Genomic DNA, 17293 nt, shown 5'->3' with positions numbered 1-17293 from the left:
TATTTATAGGTTTTGTACATATATAACCCTTATTAAAATGCAAACCAAATTATTATAGCTTATGAATAGTAACTTGTGGTGTTATTACATAGACACCCTTGCTTTTAATAGATTTCCGAAATTTCCCTTTCTTTGCCAATTGCATTTTGTTTCACAACTGTAATGGAGAGTACAGATGTTTGGCTGCTCTAACTGACTTCCTTTACTCTCTTTCTTCTCATCTAATCTCATCTAAAAAAAAAGGCTGAGAATTTTTAGGGAAAACAAGGAAGAGAGAAACCTAGAGAGAGAGAATATTACTTCCTTCACCAACGATAGCGATGAGCTCAAAACCACCGATCATCCCTCCGACGATAGATGTGTCTTCGATTCTTCTCAGTGTTTTGATTTCTCCGGTTTGGGTGACGAGGTAGCTAAGGTTCTTTTCTCTTTCTTGTTCTAATTCTAATTAGTTCGATGTTCAGCTCTTAGATTAGATTTTACCTTATATATGAAGGTTCACTTTATTTTCATTTCTAGGCTTTCCTGCATTTTTCGATTGAATTTGATTTCAAATGCCACTTGTTTAGGGTAAAATTAACCCCAATACGTGGACCAATCCAATTGTGACACGTGGCCCAATCGAAGGGCGACACATGTCCCTATAAGAAGATGACACGTGTACAAGCCTTACAAAAAGCACCTGAAAAAATAGTCGTATGTCCAAAGAGCGCGACCGATATCCTAGGTGCTCTTTGTAAGGCTTGTACACGTGTCGGAGGCGAATATTCTGGTAAACTTGATATTCTTTTTTTTGCAGGTGTTCGAGCCGTCTGTCTAAAGAGCACGACCGATATCCCATGGGAGATCACAACAATACCCGAAATATTTGGCGCCGTCTATGGGGATACTCGTCCGTTGTGGCATTAGATGATTAGACACCTAAGACCGATCTTAGTCCTGGTCAAGACGGACATGTAGAGACCTTGATTGCAACGATCAATTCTAGTATTCCTCAGACTGCCTTATTCCACGAGGCTGAGGATCCTCCAGTGACTGTTGGTTCTCGCAAGCTCGCCTTGAGCAAGCTCCGAAGAGAGATTGAGGGCAAGATGCCCTCTTCTTTTAGGCCACTTCCCAAGAGAGGAGGAGAGGGAACTCAAAAGAAAGCTCAGAGCAAGGCGACCAACGCCAAAGATGCTGGGAATCCCTCATTCTGTCGACATGAACATTCAACGTGAGTGTCATAGACGAATATAATTGTCTAGACTCCTCGAGACAACGCAGTCGGCTAGGGGGCACACCAAACAGCCTCAGAAGGGAGTAGCTGAGCAGTCTCGGCATTAGAAGGATGCAAGGGAGTACATTCGGCATAAGCAACGTGAATGGATGGCCTACTCAGACACCGCTTCTACTCCAATCATGTTGGATGATTTTTCAAATAACACCCTTTCCAGACATACCAGCTCGACCTGGACCAGCAAAAGCTAAGCTCACCGTACTACAACTCCAATCCCGGTAGTTCAACTTTTCAATATCAAGTGCCCTTGAAATTCAATGCAATTTTATCGCCTGATCCCCCTGTCTTCGAACGGTATGGGCATTATGGCCAGCCATTTGACCAGACAGCTTACCTGGCCGGACCGGCCGCACAACCTCAACCCATTGATTGGAAAATTCGAAAATGCGCTTGTTAAATCTTGGTGACAAGCCGCCTCCGTTTTCTCAAGAATTTCTCAACACTCCTCAACTAGAAAAGGTGAAGAGTTGGATGCCTATGATGGTACGAGCAACCTAGAAGAGCTATATTGACTAAGCAAGGAGGAAGCAATCTGCTCAGAGAAGGCTTGGAGAGGGCTTGGAGAGGTCTAGGAGAGGGCATCAACTCTTGCCAGGTTGCCGCGGGCGCGGGTCCTGAAGGCTGCGGGCTCGTTTGCACCAAATTGGCTAAATTTGACCAGGAACTCTCCGCGGTCTGGCCGCGGGTAGTTTGGAGAGACCGCTCCAGATTTGAGAGACCGCGACCCTCTAATTACTCTTTGGGAGCAGGGGATTCGTTGCGCCCCTGCCGCGGGCGCGGGCTAGAAGACCCGCGGATGCGGGTGTTGCCCTGACAGCCCGCGGAGTTTGTTATGGGTTCCGTACCCATTTCCCCGCGGGCGCGAGATTTCTTAGAGAGGGCGCGGGGATCCTGTTTTCCTTCTTTGCCTAAATACACTTGTAATTCCTTTTTGAAAACTAACTTTTATATAATTTTCATTAGCTTAGTTTTAGAGAGAGAAGTTAGAGAGAATTTAGAGAGATGTTCTTGGTTTTGGATTTGTATTTCAACATTGGATCAATTGTGCTTGGATTTATTCATCTTCAATCATTAATATTAGTGAGAATCTCTTCTTTTAGTTCATCTCTTTACTTGTTTGTCTTAGATTCATGTTTGATTGTTTGATTTCCTTCGATTTGAATTTGATATTGTAGTTGATAATATTTTCTCTTGATTTTGATTTAGAATGATGATCAATGCAATTTATAGTGATTTGTTCTTGAGTTACACCATGATTATTGAGTAGATTAGTTGCTAGGGAGTTGGGGAAGCATGCTTGATTGATAATTTGGGCTAGTTGATGATCATTGATTAATTGAATTGTTGCAATTAAACTGGTTGACATAGTTTTGCATGTGATTAAATAGATTAGGAGTGATAAACCTATAAGATTAATCTAGATTGCATTGCAATTCTTAATGACATGAACCATCAATTTGAGAATTGCTTTAATTGATTGAGTTTGATTGTGAATTTCCTTGATTAGCCATTCATAGTGACCCCTAGCTTGGCCTCTAGGAGATAGCTCTTGAATTCTCTTGATTGCTAATATTGTTTGTCCTTTGCAATGCTTGAATCAATTGAATGAACTATGAATTAGCATGATTATTAAACTTTCATGTGGAACCTATATACCTAGTGTTTAGTTTCTTGAATTACTTGATTAATCTAGCTTTTTCATCATAGTACCAGCCATTTTCTCACTACAATCTTCAAAGTAGCTTGACTTAGGCTATAGTTAATACCGACTCACTCCTTTGGGTTCGACCCTATACTTGCCTTATACTTGTATTAGGTTTGTTTAGGATGTTATAAATTGTGTTTGATTTTGGGATAGACAATTGACGACTCGTTTACTCTTCTATCAAAATGGCGTCATTGCCGGGGAGTGATATTGGTGCTTAGCTTTAGTTTTTGAGTCTATTTCACTTTAATTGAAAAATACAAAAAGATTTTTGTTTCTTAAGGCTACATTTGTAGCCGTGCTACTAATATTTTCATTGAGTCTTGCATGCATAGAGCTCGTGATCGATCCATTGTGCCTTTTGACCTGGAAATCGAAATGACTCTTTCATGGAGAAGAATTTCTAGTCGATACATGGAGTTTAGTTCCTCAAGCGAAGAAGGATTTGAAGAAGAACTAAGCATGGAAGAACAACCAAAAGTTGCTTTGAAAGAATTGGGAATTCCGGTGCGTACAAGTTTGAGAGTGGAATTGCTCTACCTACAACACCGACGAATGATTTCGAAATTAAGCCGGCTATGATCGCTTTGATCGAGAGGAGACAATATAGCGGAGCTAAGAATGAGAGTCCGTTGAACCATCTCAAGGAGTTCGAAAAGTATTGCAACACTATCAAAGTAAACGGAGTTTCTCAAGAGTTCATTCGGCTAAAGTTGTTTCCCTTTTCTCTCATAGGCCGGGTCTTGGAGTGGTTGGATAAGGAGGTAAAGCCAACTCCCTAAGAACATGGGACGAAGTCACCAAGGAGTTCTTGTCCCGTTTCTATCCACAAAAGAAAACGGCGGGGGTTAGAGCTTTGATTCAAGGGTTCAAGCAAAGACCTAATGAAAGCCTTTACGAAGCATGGAAGAGGTATAAAGAGTACCAAAGGGAGTGTCCCCACCACGGAATTCCAACCTATCAAGTCATTCAAATTTTCTATGGTGGCCTAAGTCCTCAAGGTAAATCATGCCTTGATGGGGGAGCCGGAGGTTCCATTATGAATAGGACGGAAGAAGTGGTGGACATTATTGAGGATATGGTTAAGTACTATAGAGATTGGCAAGATGGTGAGAGGGATTCAACTAGAAAGAGTGGCTCTTCGGTGTACTCAATAGACCATCTAAATGCGATCAACAACCTATCCTCACAAATGACAAACTTGGGGAAAGAAATGACCGCAATCAAGGCCAAATTGGAAAGCTCCTCTTCTTTTCAAGCTTCGAATCTTCCCTCCCAATTTAAGGGGAGAGGTACTCTTTCTAACTCTCAACCCCCTCCCTCCTCAAATAATATGCCTAGTGGTTGCTTGTTTTGTGATGCATGTGGATCTTATGATCACGACTCTTGTAATTGCCCTCATGCTTCTCCGGAAGGTGGTGATGATTTTGATAATAATGAGAGTGAGCATGTGAATTATGTGTCAAATAATAATGTGCAAAGGTTTTATACTCAAAGAGGTCAATGGAATAGGAATTACCAAAACCAAGGTAATTTTGACAACTATAACCAAGGTGGTGGTTATAGAAACCAAGGGAACCAAGCTTCTCGTGGTAACTATAACAATCAAGGTTATAGTAGTCAAAATCAAAACCAAAATTATGGTAATCAAAACCAAAGTTATGGAAATCTTAACCAAGGTAGTGGAAACCATAATCAAGGTTATGGTCAAAATCAAAATAGGGGTAATTGGAACAATCAAGGTAGGGGCAATTTTCAAAATAATTCTCAAAGAGGTCCCCCACCCGGATTTGTTCCAAAGACTCAAGGTGAAAATTCCTATTCACAAACTTCTTCTTCTTCTAGGACTAATTTGGAGGAAATAATTGAAAATAAAACCAAGTTGTTGAACACATACATGGCCGTTAGTGACAAGAAGTTCAATGAGATGATGACCCATAACAAAATGCTCGAAAACCAAATTTCTCAACTTGCTAATGCTTTGAAAGACCAAGCAATCCCTTCTTCTTTACCTTCCCAAGGCCTAGATCCCAAGAAACCCGTGAATGGTATTGTTACAAGGAGTGGTAAGGTTCTTGAGAAGAGATTGCCTAGGAAGAGTGACGACAAGGAGGACCCCAAGAAAGCTTTGGTTGAGAATGAGGGAGATAGAGCATCTTTAGATGAGGTTGTGGTTAAGACACCTAGAGAAGTGAGAGAAGATAAAGAGATTGTGAAACCCAAGCTCCCTTATCCCCAAAAATTCATGAGACATAAATTGAATAAGCAATTTGGGAGATTTATTGATATGCTCAAACAACTTCACCTTTCTCTACCTTTCACCGATGTGATCAACCAAATGCCTAACTATGCCAAATTCCTCAAAGACATTTTGAGAGGGAAAAGGACTTGTGATGTTGTGTAGACTATCAACTTGACTGAAAATTGTAGTGCGATCATCATGAACAAAACGCCACCCAAGTTGAAAGACCCCGGAAACTTCTCCATCCCTTGTGCTATTAACAGGATGCAAATTGATAATGCCCTATGAGACTTAGGAGCTAGTTTAAGCCTAATGCCATATTCGTTTTATCAAAGACTTGATCTAGGGGAACTCTTACCTTCTAACATTACCTTGCAACTAGCCGATAGGTCATTCAAGTTTCCAAAAGGTAAAGTGGAAGATGTTCCATTGAGGGTTGGGAAGTTTGTGTTCCCGGTGGATTTTGTTGTTCTAGAAATGGATGAAGATGCTACCATTCCTATCATTCTAGGTAGACCCTTTCTTGCTACCTCGGGTGCTATGATAGATGTCAAGAGTGCAAAAATTTCGCTTATGGTAGGGGATGAGGTCATAGAATTCGATTTGAATGAAAGCATGAAATATCCAAGTTCTTCTCTAGAAAATTGCATGATGATTGACTCTCTTTATCATGTTGTGTCTTCCATGAATGAGCACTTGCTCACCTCTAACGATGCTCTTGAGAATGTTTTGTTGAACAAAGATAAGCTAGGTGCACCATGCAAGGAGATGAAATTGTATGAGGAATTGCTTAATGGAAGCATGGAGGAAGTGGATGAACAAATGTGCTTGAAGATCTCAAACCATGAAGCTTTGCAAGCGGCCGCAACAAAAGAAGGTAAAGGTGTGCCTATGGTAGAGCTTAAACCTCTACTATCACACCTTAGGTACGAATTCTTAGGCCTAAATTCCACTTACCCCGTAATTGTTAGTGCCTCCTTGAGTGAAAGCCAAGCTCAAGCGTTATGTTGTGTCTTGAGAAAGCACCAAGGTGCTTTGGGCTATACTATTGATGATCTTAAGGGTATAAGCCCCACTTTGTGCACACACCACATAACGCTTGAGGAAGGCACCCTTCCTTCTATTGAACGACAAAGAAAGCTACACCCTCAAATGGAAGAGGTGGTGAAAAAAGTGATTACCAAGCTTTTGGATGTGGGAATCATATTCCCCATCTCAAGCTCTAGGTGGGTCTCTCCCATTCATGTCGTTCCTAAGAAGTGGGGTATGACCGTAGTCAAGAATGAGAGAGGTGAGCTCATTCCAACTAGGACGGTCACCTGTTGGAGGATGTGTATAGACTATAGACGTCTAAATACATCCAACAAGAAGGATCACTTCCCCCTTCCATTCATTGATCATATGTTAGAAAGACTAACAAGCCACAAGTTCTATTGCTTCCTTGATGGCTATTCGGGATTTTTCCAAATCCCAATCCACCTCGAAGATCAAGAGAAGACAACATTTACATATCCCTATGGGACCTTTGCTTTTAGGAGAATTCCGTTTAGCCTTTGTAATGCCCCCGCAACTTTCCAATGGTGCACGATGAGAATTTTTGGAGACATGTTGGAGGAAGAAATGGAGGTGTTTATGGATGACTTCTCCGTAGGTGGGGTTTCATTTGAAGAGTGCCTTGTGAATCTTGAGAAATGTTTGGCACGGTGTGTGAAGGTTAATCTTGTCTTGAATTGGGAGAAGTGCCACTTCATGGTGGAGGAAGGAATAGTGCTTGGACACAAGATCTCTCATAAAGGAATAGAGGTGGATAAGGCCAAGATCAAGGTTATTGAGAAGCTTCCACCTCCGGTGAATGTCAAGGGAGTGAGATCATTTTTGGGACATGCAGGCTTCTGTAGAAGATTCATCAAGGATTTCTCACTCATTGCCTAGCCCCTTAATGATATTCTTCAAAAAGATGTTGAGTTTGTTTTTGATGGTAAATGCTTGGAGGAATTTAATAGATTGAAAAAGGCCCTAATCTCTACCCCCATTGTTCAAGCCCTAAAATGGGATTTGCCCTTTGAATTGATGTGTGATGCTAGTGATTGGGCAATTGGAGGTGTTTTAGGACAACGTGTGGACAAGAAGCTTTATGTGATTTACTATATGTCCAAGACACTAAATGGGGCCCAAAAGAATTACACAACAACGGAAAAAGAATTCTTGACCATTGTTCACTCTTTTGAGAAATTCTGGTGTTATTTGTTGGGTTCCAAGACCATTGTCTTCATAGATCATGCGACTCTCAAATATCTCTTTGCCAATAAGGAGTCCAAGCCAAGGTTGATTCGTTGGGTGCTTGAATTAAAAACTTTTGAAATAGATATTAGGGAAAAGAAGGGTGCGAAAAATGTTGTGTCGGACCATCTTTCTCGCCTTGAGGGTGATCAAATTCATGATGATGGTTTACCAATTGAAGATAGAATGCTTGATGATGTCTTGTATGCCATTAAGGTAAAGGAGCTCCCATGGTATGCTGACTTGGTGAACTTTCTAGCATGTGGGGAGTTTCCACCTTCTTTCTCCAAGAACCAACAAAAGAAACTCAAGAGGGAGGCAAGACATTACTTGTGGGATGATCCCATCTTGTATAAACGAGGGGTTGATGGCTTGCTTAGGCATTGTGTTCCAAACGAAGAGGTGCCTAGTGTTCTAAAGATGTGCCATTCGTATCCTAGTGGTGGCCGTATGGGTGTTTCCAAAACCGCTACTAAGGTTCTTAAATGTGGTTTGTGGTGGCCACATCTCTTCAAGGATTCATGGGGCTTTGTAAAGTTATGTGACCGATGTCAAAGAGTTGTGAATATCTCCAAGAGGAATGAGATGCCTCAACAACCTATTTTTGAGTTGGAGGTGTTTGATGTATGGGGGATTGACTTCATGGGTCCATTCCCATCTTCATATGGGAATCAATTCATACTTGTGGCTGTGGACTATGTTTCTAAGTGGGTTGAGGCCATTGCTTCCCCAACTAATGACCACAAAGTAGTGTTGAAGTTGTTCAAAAAAATCATCTTCCCAAGGTTTGGTGTGCCTAAGGCTGTGATAAGCGATAACGGTTCTCATTTTGTACACAATGCCTTCCAAAAGATGTTGAGGAAACATGGGGTTCATCAACGGTTCGGCCTACCATATCATCCTCAAACAAGTGGCCAAGTCGAGGTCTCCAATCGTCAAATAAAGCTTATTCTTTAGAAGACGGTTGCAAGGAATAGAAAGGATTGGTCGGACAAGTTAGATGATGCTCTTTGGGCCTATAGAATGTCTTTCAAGACACCTATTGGAACCACTCCATATCGCCTTGTCTATTGCAAATCATGCCATCTCCCGATGGAGCTTGAACATCGTGCTTTATGGGCAATTAAGAAGATAAACTTTGATTTAGAAAGTGCGGGGGAGAAAAGGTGGTTGGATCTTAATGAGCTAGAGGAGCTTAGACTTGATGCTTATGATTGTGCTAGCACCTACAAAGCTCGTTCCAAGGAAGCTCATGATAAGCTTATTGAGAAAAAAGAGTTTTGTGTTGGTGATAAAGTCCTCCTCTACAATTCAAGAATGAAGTTGTTTTCCGGAAAGCTCATGTCAAGATGGAGTGGCCCTTTCTTGGTGAAAGATGTTTTTGCTAATGGTGCCGTGGAGATTTCTTCTTTGGATTCCTCATCTTCTTTCAAGGTTAATGGTCATCGGCTTAAGAGATATATTGATGGAGTGTTTGTTGGTCTTATTCATAAAATGATTCTTTTCAAACCACCTTGAGTGGGGTTGTAAACGTCGATCTAACGACGTTAAACAAAAGCGCTTACGGGAGGCAACCCGGATTCTCACCTCTACTCTCTTTTCTTTCCTTTCTTTTATTTTTCTTTGTTAATTTTTTCTCTTAACTTTCCTTGTGTTTTTGGTTTGTTTTGTAGGTTGCCTTCATTCATCATCTATGGACTTAATGTGTTTGATGAGGATGGCAAAAGGAGAATTTGGAGTGCAGGGGAGAGGGTACCCCGCGGGCTTGGAGAGGCCTTGGGTGCCCTTGCTTTTAAAAGAGGAAAATCGGATCAGGAACTCTCCGCGGTCTCCCCGCAGGCGCGGGTGCCTTAGAGAGGGCGCGGGGAGAGTTAGAGAGGGCACGACCTTGTTTCTCAAAAATGGATCAGGAACTCTCCGTGGTTGCCCCGCGGGTGCGACAATCCTAGAGAGGGCGTGACGAAGTCGGTAGAGGGCGCGACCCCATTAAAGGTAAAAAAATCAATTTTTTTCCAGAATTGATCCACGGTTGCCCCGTGGTCTCTCCGCGGGCGCGGGCTAATCACCGCAGGCGCAACAATGTCAGGAGAGGGCGCGGGCACCTGGGTTGTATAGTAACCCGGCTTCCCCCTTCTCTCTCTTTCCTCTCTTATTTTCCAATTCACCCTTATTTTTCCCCTTTCTCTTTCTTCCTCCTCTCAAACCCTAACCCCTAAATCATCTTTCTCACACAAATTCACTCAAATTCATTCTTGTTTTCACTTAATTTTCCATCATAATTTCCTTCATACTCCATTTTCATCAAACATAATCTCTTTTCTCGTGGGTTTTTCGGGAAATTTGAGTCCTAGACGGGTTTTTGAGCTTACTTTGAGTCTTCAATCTTGGTATACTTCTAACCCTTGTTTTATTTTTGTCAATTTCAATTGATTATTATACATAAGTTTTGGTTCGCCTTGATTAAGCATGACTATGATGTTTTTGGTAGTTTGTATGGTGATTTTGGAATTAATTTGAGTGATTTGTGCTTATTTTTGTGATAGATTGTTAATGTTGTTGGTTGTTGTTGGATTTTCTGTTGTTTTGTTGCTTGTAACAGGTACCTTGTAGTTTGTGGTGGTTTTGGGTGGTATTGTGAAGGTGGTTTGAAAAATTGGTGGTGGTGTTGGTGTTAATTTTGGGTGATTGTGTGATTTCTTGTGTTGGTTGAGCTTGTGGCTATGGATTTGTTAAGGCAAGTTAAGAGTAGCAAGAAAAGTTCAAACCAATCCCCCGGCCAATCCTCCCAAGTCCAATCCTCTCGTAGCCAACCTTCAAATACCGAATCTCCTCAAAACCAAACTACTCAAGATGATACCCCACCTCCTCCTTTACCTCCTCTCAAATTTCACAATCGGTCTAAACATGTCCCTATCTATAACAAGATGAAATCCCAAACATTTAGACCTACCCGCAACTATCTTCCCGATGATATGGTCAAATTAGGAGTTGATGCCGATCTTGACATCTTACTCCGTAACCTTGGTTTGGATGAGTTTGTAAAGTCATCTCCGCAAACCTATTTGGAACCGTGAATTGAGTTTTTTCTCCACCTTTGAGTATAATAGGTCGGGGGATACCGACTATATCATCTCTTTCCAACTATTCAATTCCAAGCATACCATGAACCTTGCCGAATTCAACAAAGCCCTTGGCTTCAACCCCAATACCGACATCTATGAGCCCTTGGTTACCCTTCTAAAGTCCGATTACAATAAGGTTGCATGGTGGAGAGCCATAGCTAAAAAGAAGGTGTTTAATTCTTCATCGGATTCTTAGCTATGCCGTGTTTAATAAGCAAGATCTTGGAAAGCTTTCGAGGGAGGAAATCTTAGTTCTTTGGATGGCCACAAGGCCGGATTTGGGGCCGAGGTTGAATTTGGGTATATTTTCATGAATTGTTGTCAAGTAATCATCAATGGGAAGAAGAAGGGTGAGATTCTTTGTGGTGGTATGGTTACTAGATTGGTGCATTATTTCAGGCAAGAACGTTTCTTGAGGTCTTGCACTCCGATTGGAGGGAGTGAAGACATGTACTTAGATTTGAAGCAACTTAACACTTTGCGCTTCATTACTAAAACTAAGAGAGACGGTGTTTATTCTTGGCTAGTGCGTAATGTGCACCATTGTTTGCTCCCAAACCCGGCTGCCACCTCAATTACTCGATAGGATAGGATTGTTTGGAGGATTCCTATGGATAATGGGAGAGTTGAGGATGATATGGAGGAGGATGATGATGATGAGGGCGATGATGATGATGATGGAGTTGATGAAGAAGGTGGAGAAGGAGAAGGTGGAGATGGAGAAGAAGAAGAAGAAGAACATGAACAACAACAACAACATTTTCAGCACGAACAACAACAACAACCGCAACAACGAAGAAGAAGAAGACAACAACATCAACAACAAGCCTACCAAGGAGATGCCTATCTCTGCGAGATGGAGGCTATGCATGAGCATATGGAGCGCATGCAATTGAGCATGCAAGGTATGTATTCCAACCATCAAACTTTGTCTTTTCAAACTAGCGCCCTATATGACGCTAGTGTGCGTAGGGGGGAGGTCACCCCTCCGGTGAACTACCCATATGTGACACCCCAACAAGGGCCGGTGCCATCTTGGGGTGGTGACTACCTCCCCACGTACCCCTATTGGCCCGGGGTTACACACCCCGATGAGCCAAGGCGTGACTTCCTAGATGAGTCCGGTCATTATGACTATCGGGTTTCGGGGGGGAGTGATTATCGGGGTGACCCCGACTACTATTATGTACACCCACTCACCCCGAGCTCTTTATGCTGTCCGAGCCATTTTACCAATTGTCCACATCCCAACTTGACCTTTTTAAGGGTCGTTATGGGTTCCCTCCCGGTTTTACCGGACGTTGGGATGTGGGTGATGGTGGTGCTGGCCCTAGTGGCCAATAGTTTACCCCTTGGTTGTTTGATTCCCTTTTTGTTTCCTCCCTTTTAGCTTTGCATGTTTTTTAGCATCGCGGTCGATGCCCTTATTTTGTGAGGGGGGAATAAAAAAGGATGTTTTAGGGTAGGTTTTGGGGGAGACACCTTGAACTCATAGGGATGTGTTTGAAAAGGCTTTGATGGATTTTTCTTGCTTCGCTCTTGGTAGTCTCGTTGGTATGATGTTTGTCTTGTTGTCTTGGTATTGATGATGATGTTTTGTGGTTTCTTTTGATGATGATGGTTTCTCTAGGTCTTTGTACATAGTATTGAAGCCAGCTTTCTTTTGTTTGCTTTTGTTTGGAAATTACTAACAATTTCATTTTGTATATAGACCTTTTCTTTTTCTCACCTTGCTCGTAGCTTATGCTTTGGTCTTTGAAGCTTCTTGAAGGAGGTCATTCTTGCTCCTTAGTTATTGTAGCATAACTTGGACGCTTGGTGAGACCTTTATTGTTTTATCTCTTTACTTTTATTCATTTACTTTTCCTAGTTTCTTAGATTAGGATTAGTTTTAGGGGAGTTGAATGGTTTGAGGATGTATGATTATAACACCTAGTGTTTTTGGGGTCTTTGGCGATGTGGCCATTTGACCGCTTGTATGTCGATTGGGAAATACGTGTTATGATTGCATCTTTGTCCTTTTATTTGTTCTCCTACTTTTCCTTTATCTTTGCTTTCCATCTTTTATTCTCTTTTCTTTTCTTTTCTTTTTGTTCTTGGTTTTGTACATAGCTTTTTAAGGCTTTATTATTCACTCTTTCTATTTTGACTTGGACTTGTAAACAATGGGCTCTTGCTTTTGAATAATAATCTTACTAGGTGGTCATGGTATGCACGGTTTGAGAATAAATTTGGTTGATTCTAGGATAAAGCATGCTAAGGTAGTTGTCTAGAACTAGGCGGATCATGAAACCGGTTCTACTTGTTTGTGGCATGTTTGTAGTTGCTCCCTATTTTTGATTTGACAACCTTAGTGAGTTTTTGCTACAACCATGTGAGATTCATACTTTTTCCAGCTTTCAACATATTTTTGCATGAGCGGCTTGGATCCTTGACTTTCGCAAACCTAATCTTGAATCTTAACGTATGATTCCTAAGACCGAGACCGAACCACCTAGGGAAGACAAAGGCATCGTTTCGGGGAGGTATTTTCCCTTTTTCTAGGATAGTGTACTTCTTTTTACTTTTGGGTTTAGGGATACTTTTGCCTACTTGCTAGCCCTTTGAGCCTTTTTCCCTTCTTTTCAAGCCACATCTTTAGATCTTGAGCCTTTTGTTTCATTTTCGTTTTCATCTTTGGTTTTTGTGAAGCAAATGGTCATATTTTGGAGATTGTGGTATATACGTTTGGTTATTGGTTCAAAATGAAATCAATATCGTGTTTTGTGTATATTTTGTGAATAATGGCAAGTGAATAAATGAAAAAGCCGTCTAAAGTTAAAAAAAGGTCAGGACATAGCAAGTGCAAAGTTGAAAAAGCCGTCCAAAGTTAAAAAAGGCGAGGACAGAGCACTAATAAAGAAAAAAAAAAGATGTGAAAAATGAAAAAATGCAAAAATATTTTGATGTGAGTATTCTCCCTTTTTGAGCATTGAGGACAATGCTCCATTTAAGCTTAAGAGGGATGCGTTCTCACGCTTTTTGTGTATATATTTGTGATCTTAGCTTTGAATAAGCTTGGGAGTGTTGGTATTTTTGTTTGGTGATTGCTTAGTTATGGTGTAAAGAAATGCTCAATCTTTGCTTCACAATTTAGGTTAACCTTCAAATTTTAAATTTAGCCTACCTTAACCCTTTTTGCTTTACGTTACAACCTTTGGGAAGACCTTTTGACCTAGGGGTTGAGTTATTCATTGGTGGAGGAAATCATGGGTTATAGCCTAAGGAAAGGGGATGCGAAGTCAAGATGTCAAGTAGCCAAAATTTTGATCTTTTTTCGGTTCCTTCGCGGAATCTATGAGACGCTCACTAAGGGGAGATATGATATTAGTAGGGGGGGACGCGGTAAGATCGTTTGGGATGAAAGTGAAGTGTGACAACTAGTTACTATGCTTAGCATATTTATGTTTCAATCAACCTTAGGTATCTTATAACGTGAATACCATGATTAACTTTAGAAAGGATGTTATTCACTTGAATTATAGTCACTTTCTAAAGTCCATTTCACAAATTTTTTTTGAAATTGTTGTTTTTCAAACTTTGCTCTTTATTCTTGTATTTTGCCTCATTTTTGCTTCTTTTGTTTTGTTTAACAAGAGTTATAGGTTATCTCTAGGAAACCTTTACAAGAGCATCACTAGTCCTCTAGGGCGATCTAGGGGTTTAAATGGCTTGTCTTTTGTTGCTAAAATTGACCGTGATTCCTACGAAAGTGAGTTAGTGTATATTCTCACCTCTTTCTTTTTCTTTTTATTTTGAATAAGCCCTTCTTTTTCCTTTTTAGCCTTTGTTTTGCTCGGGACGAGAAAAAGTCTAGCTTGGAGGAATTTGATGAGTGTCATTTATGGCACTCATAGGGTAGTATTTTAGGATGATTTCATCCTTATTTCATGCTTTCCTATCCTATTTTTGGTCCTTTTTCCTTTTGTTCCTTTCTTTCTTTCTGTCTTTGTGTTTTTTGTGTTTTCCTTTTATTTGGCCCTTTTTCCCTTTTACTCCTTTCATTTGTTTGCTCGTGTACGTACCTAGGAGTTGTCTTTGCAAAGGGATCAAGATGAGCTATATTGACTAAGCAAGGAGGAAGCAATCTGCTCAGATAGGGCTTGGAGAGGTCTCGGAGAGGGCATCAACTCTTGCCAGGTTGCCACATGTGCGGGTCCTGAAGGCCGCGGGCGCGGGCTTGTTTGCACCAAATTGGCCAAATTCGACCAGGAACTCTCCGCGGTCTGGCCGTGGGCTCCCCGTGGGCGCGGCTAGATTGGAGAGACCGCTCCAGATTAGAGAGACCGCGACCCTCTGATTTTTCTTTGGGATTAGAAGATTCGTCGCGCCCCTGCCGCGGACGCGGTGGCTTTTGCCGCGGGCGCGGGCTAGAAGACCCACGGGCACGGGTGTTGCCCAGACAGCCCGCGGAGTTTGTTATGGGTTCCGTACCCATTTCCCCGCGGGCGCGAGATTTCTTAGAGAGGGCGCGGGGATCCTGTTTTCCTTCTTTGCCTATAAATAAACTTGTAATTCCTTTTTGAAAACTAACTTTTAGATAATTTTCATTAGCTTAGTTTTAGAGAGAGAAGTTAGAGAGAAGTTCTTGGTTTTGGATTTGTATTTCAACATTGGATCAATTGTGCTTGGATTTCTTCATCTTCAATCCTAAATATTAGTGAGAATCTCTTCTTTTAGTTCATCTCCTTACATGTTTGTCTTAGATTCATGTTTGATTGTTTGATTTCCTTGGATTTGAATTTGATATTGTTTTCTCTTGATTTTGATTTAGAATAATGATCAATGCAATTTATAGTGATTTGTTCTTGAGTTACACCATGATTAGTGAGAAGATTAGTTACTAGGGAGAAGGGGAAGCATGCTTGATTGATAATTTGTGCTAGTTGATGATCATTGATTGATTGAATTGTTGCAATTAAATTGGTTGACATAGTTTTGTATGTGATTAATTAGATTTGGAGTTATCAACCTATAAGATTAATCTAGATTGCATTGCAATTCTTAATGTCATGAACCATCAATTTGAGAATTGCTTTAATTGATTGAGTTTGATTGTGGATTTCCTTGATTAGCTATTCATAGTGACCCCTAGCTTGGCCTCTAGGAGATAGCTCTTGAATTCTCTTGATTGCTAATATTGTTTGTCATTTGCAATGCTTGAATCAATTGAATGAAATATGAATTAGCATAATTATTGAACTTGCATGTGGAACCTATATCCCTAGTGTTTAGTTTCTTGAATTACTTGATTAATCTAGATTTTTCATCATAGTACCGACCATTTTCTCACTACAATATTTGAAGTAGCTTTACTTAGGCTATAGTTAATACCGACTCACTCCTTTGGGTTCGACCCTATACTTGCCTTATACTTGTATTAGGTTTTTTTAAGATGTTATAAATTGTGTTTGATTTTGGGATAGACAATTGACGACTCGTTTATTCTTCTATCAGCATGTCACCTCATACAGGAATTTGATGTATCTACAAAGTGTGGATGATGCCACATGGTGTCGATGCTTCCTAGCCACCCTTAAGGGCGTGGCGCAGGATTGGTTTAATAGCCTTCCGGACGGGTGTATCAATTGTTTCACTACCCTCAATCTATTATTTGTTGGAAATTTCTCTAACAACATACCTCCTCGGAAGACCAGCCTTAACTTTGCAACAATTGTCTAAGGAAATAATGAAAGGTTGTGTTCGTACGTCTAGATGTTCAATCAAGAAAAAGCCCAAATTCATAATGTGCCGGATGAAATGGCCTACTCGAAATTTCTTCAGGGATTAAGGCATAATAGTTTCAAGTTTGACTAAGTAAAAAAAACGGTTTGGACATGCGCAGGTGTTCTGCGGGAAGCCGAAGCCTACATTGAGGCATCTAATTTCTGTTCGCTTACAAAAGCGGAAGTGCCGGCCAAGAGGGCGGAGAAGAATCAATCTTCTCAGCAAGACTCGACCAGAAAGAAAAAATAAGGAAGCAACAAAAGAAAAGAGGTTTGGGTGACTGCCACAGACAAAATCAAAGAAAGCCAAGATGTACGGACCCTGTATGAATTTAACAAGGACTATTATTCAATTTTGATGGAAATCAAGGACACGTTTAAGTTTGAGAAGCCTCACTCGTTGAGAGGCTCGGCCTAGTACATAAACAAGAACAAGTACTCTCATTACCACAAAGATATGGGGCGCTTCTGAGCGGGTTGAGGCAAGAATGGGGGGGGGGGGTCAGATTAGCTACAAGAATAAGAACACCCCCCCAGAACTCCCCTTGGGGGGGAAGGAACAAAGAGATTGGTTGCCCCTTGCTTTCTTTCCCTAACTTTTTTGGAGTCCGGGTATCCGCTTTATACTGATGGAAAGAATCTCTCTTTTGTCCCTCTTGACCAAACCATGAATTTGAAAAGGTTGCTAAATTAGCTGGTCGAGAAGGGCATGCTCAACTCGTACGTCATGAAGTGAAAGTTCACTTACACTCAGACAAACAACAAATTCAAGAAGAAAAATGACAAAGAAAAAGATGATGGAAACAACACTAATTCAAGGTTTGTGGCCGTCATATCAGGCGGCTTTGCTGTAGGCGGCCCAACCATGAATGGAATTAAGCAAGATGTTAGGAAGTGATA

Source organism: Chenopodium album, chromosome 5 (genome assembly GCF_948465745.1).
Source record: "Chenopodium album chromosome 5, dcCheAlbu1.1, whole genome shotgun sequence".
NCBI classification, from domain to species: domain Eukaryota; kingdom Viridiplantae; phylum Streptophyta; class Magnoliopsida; order Caryophyllales; family Amaranthaceae; genus Chenopodium; species Chenopodium album.
The sequence above is the reverse complement of the archived record's forward strand: the minus strand, read 5'-3'. Positions refer to the sequence as shown.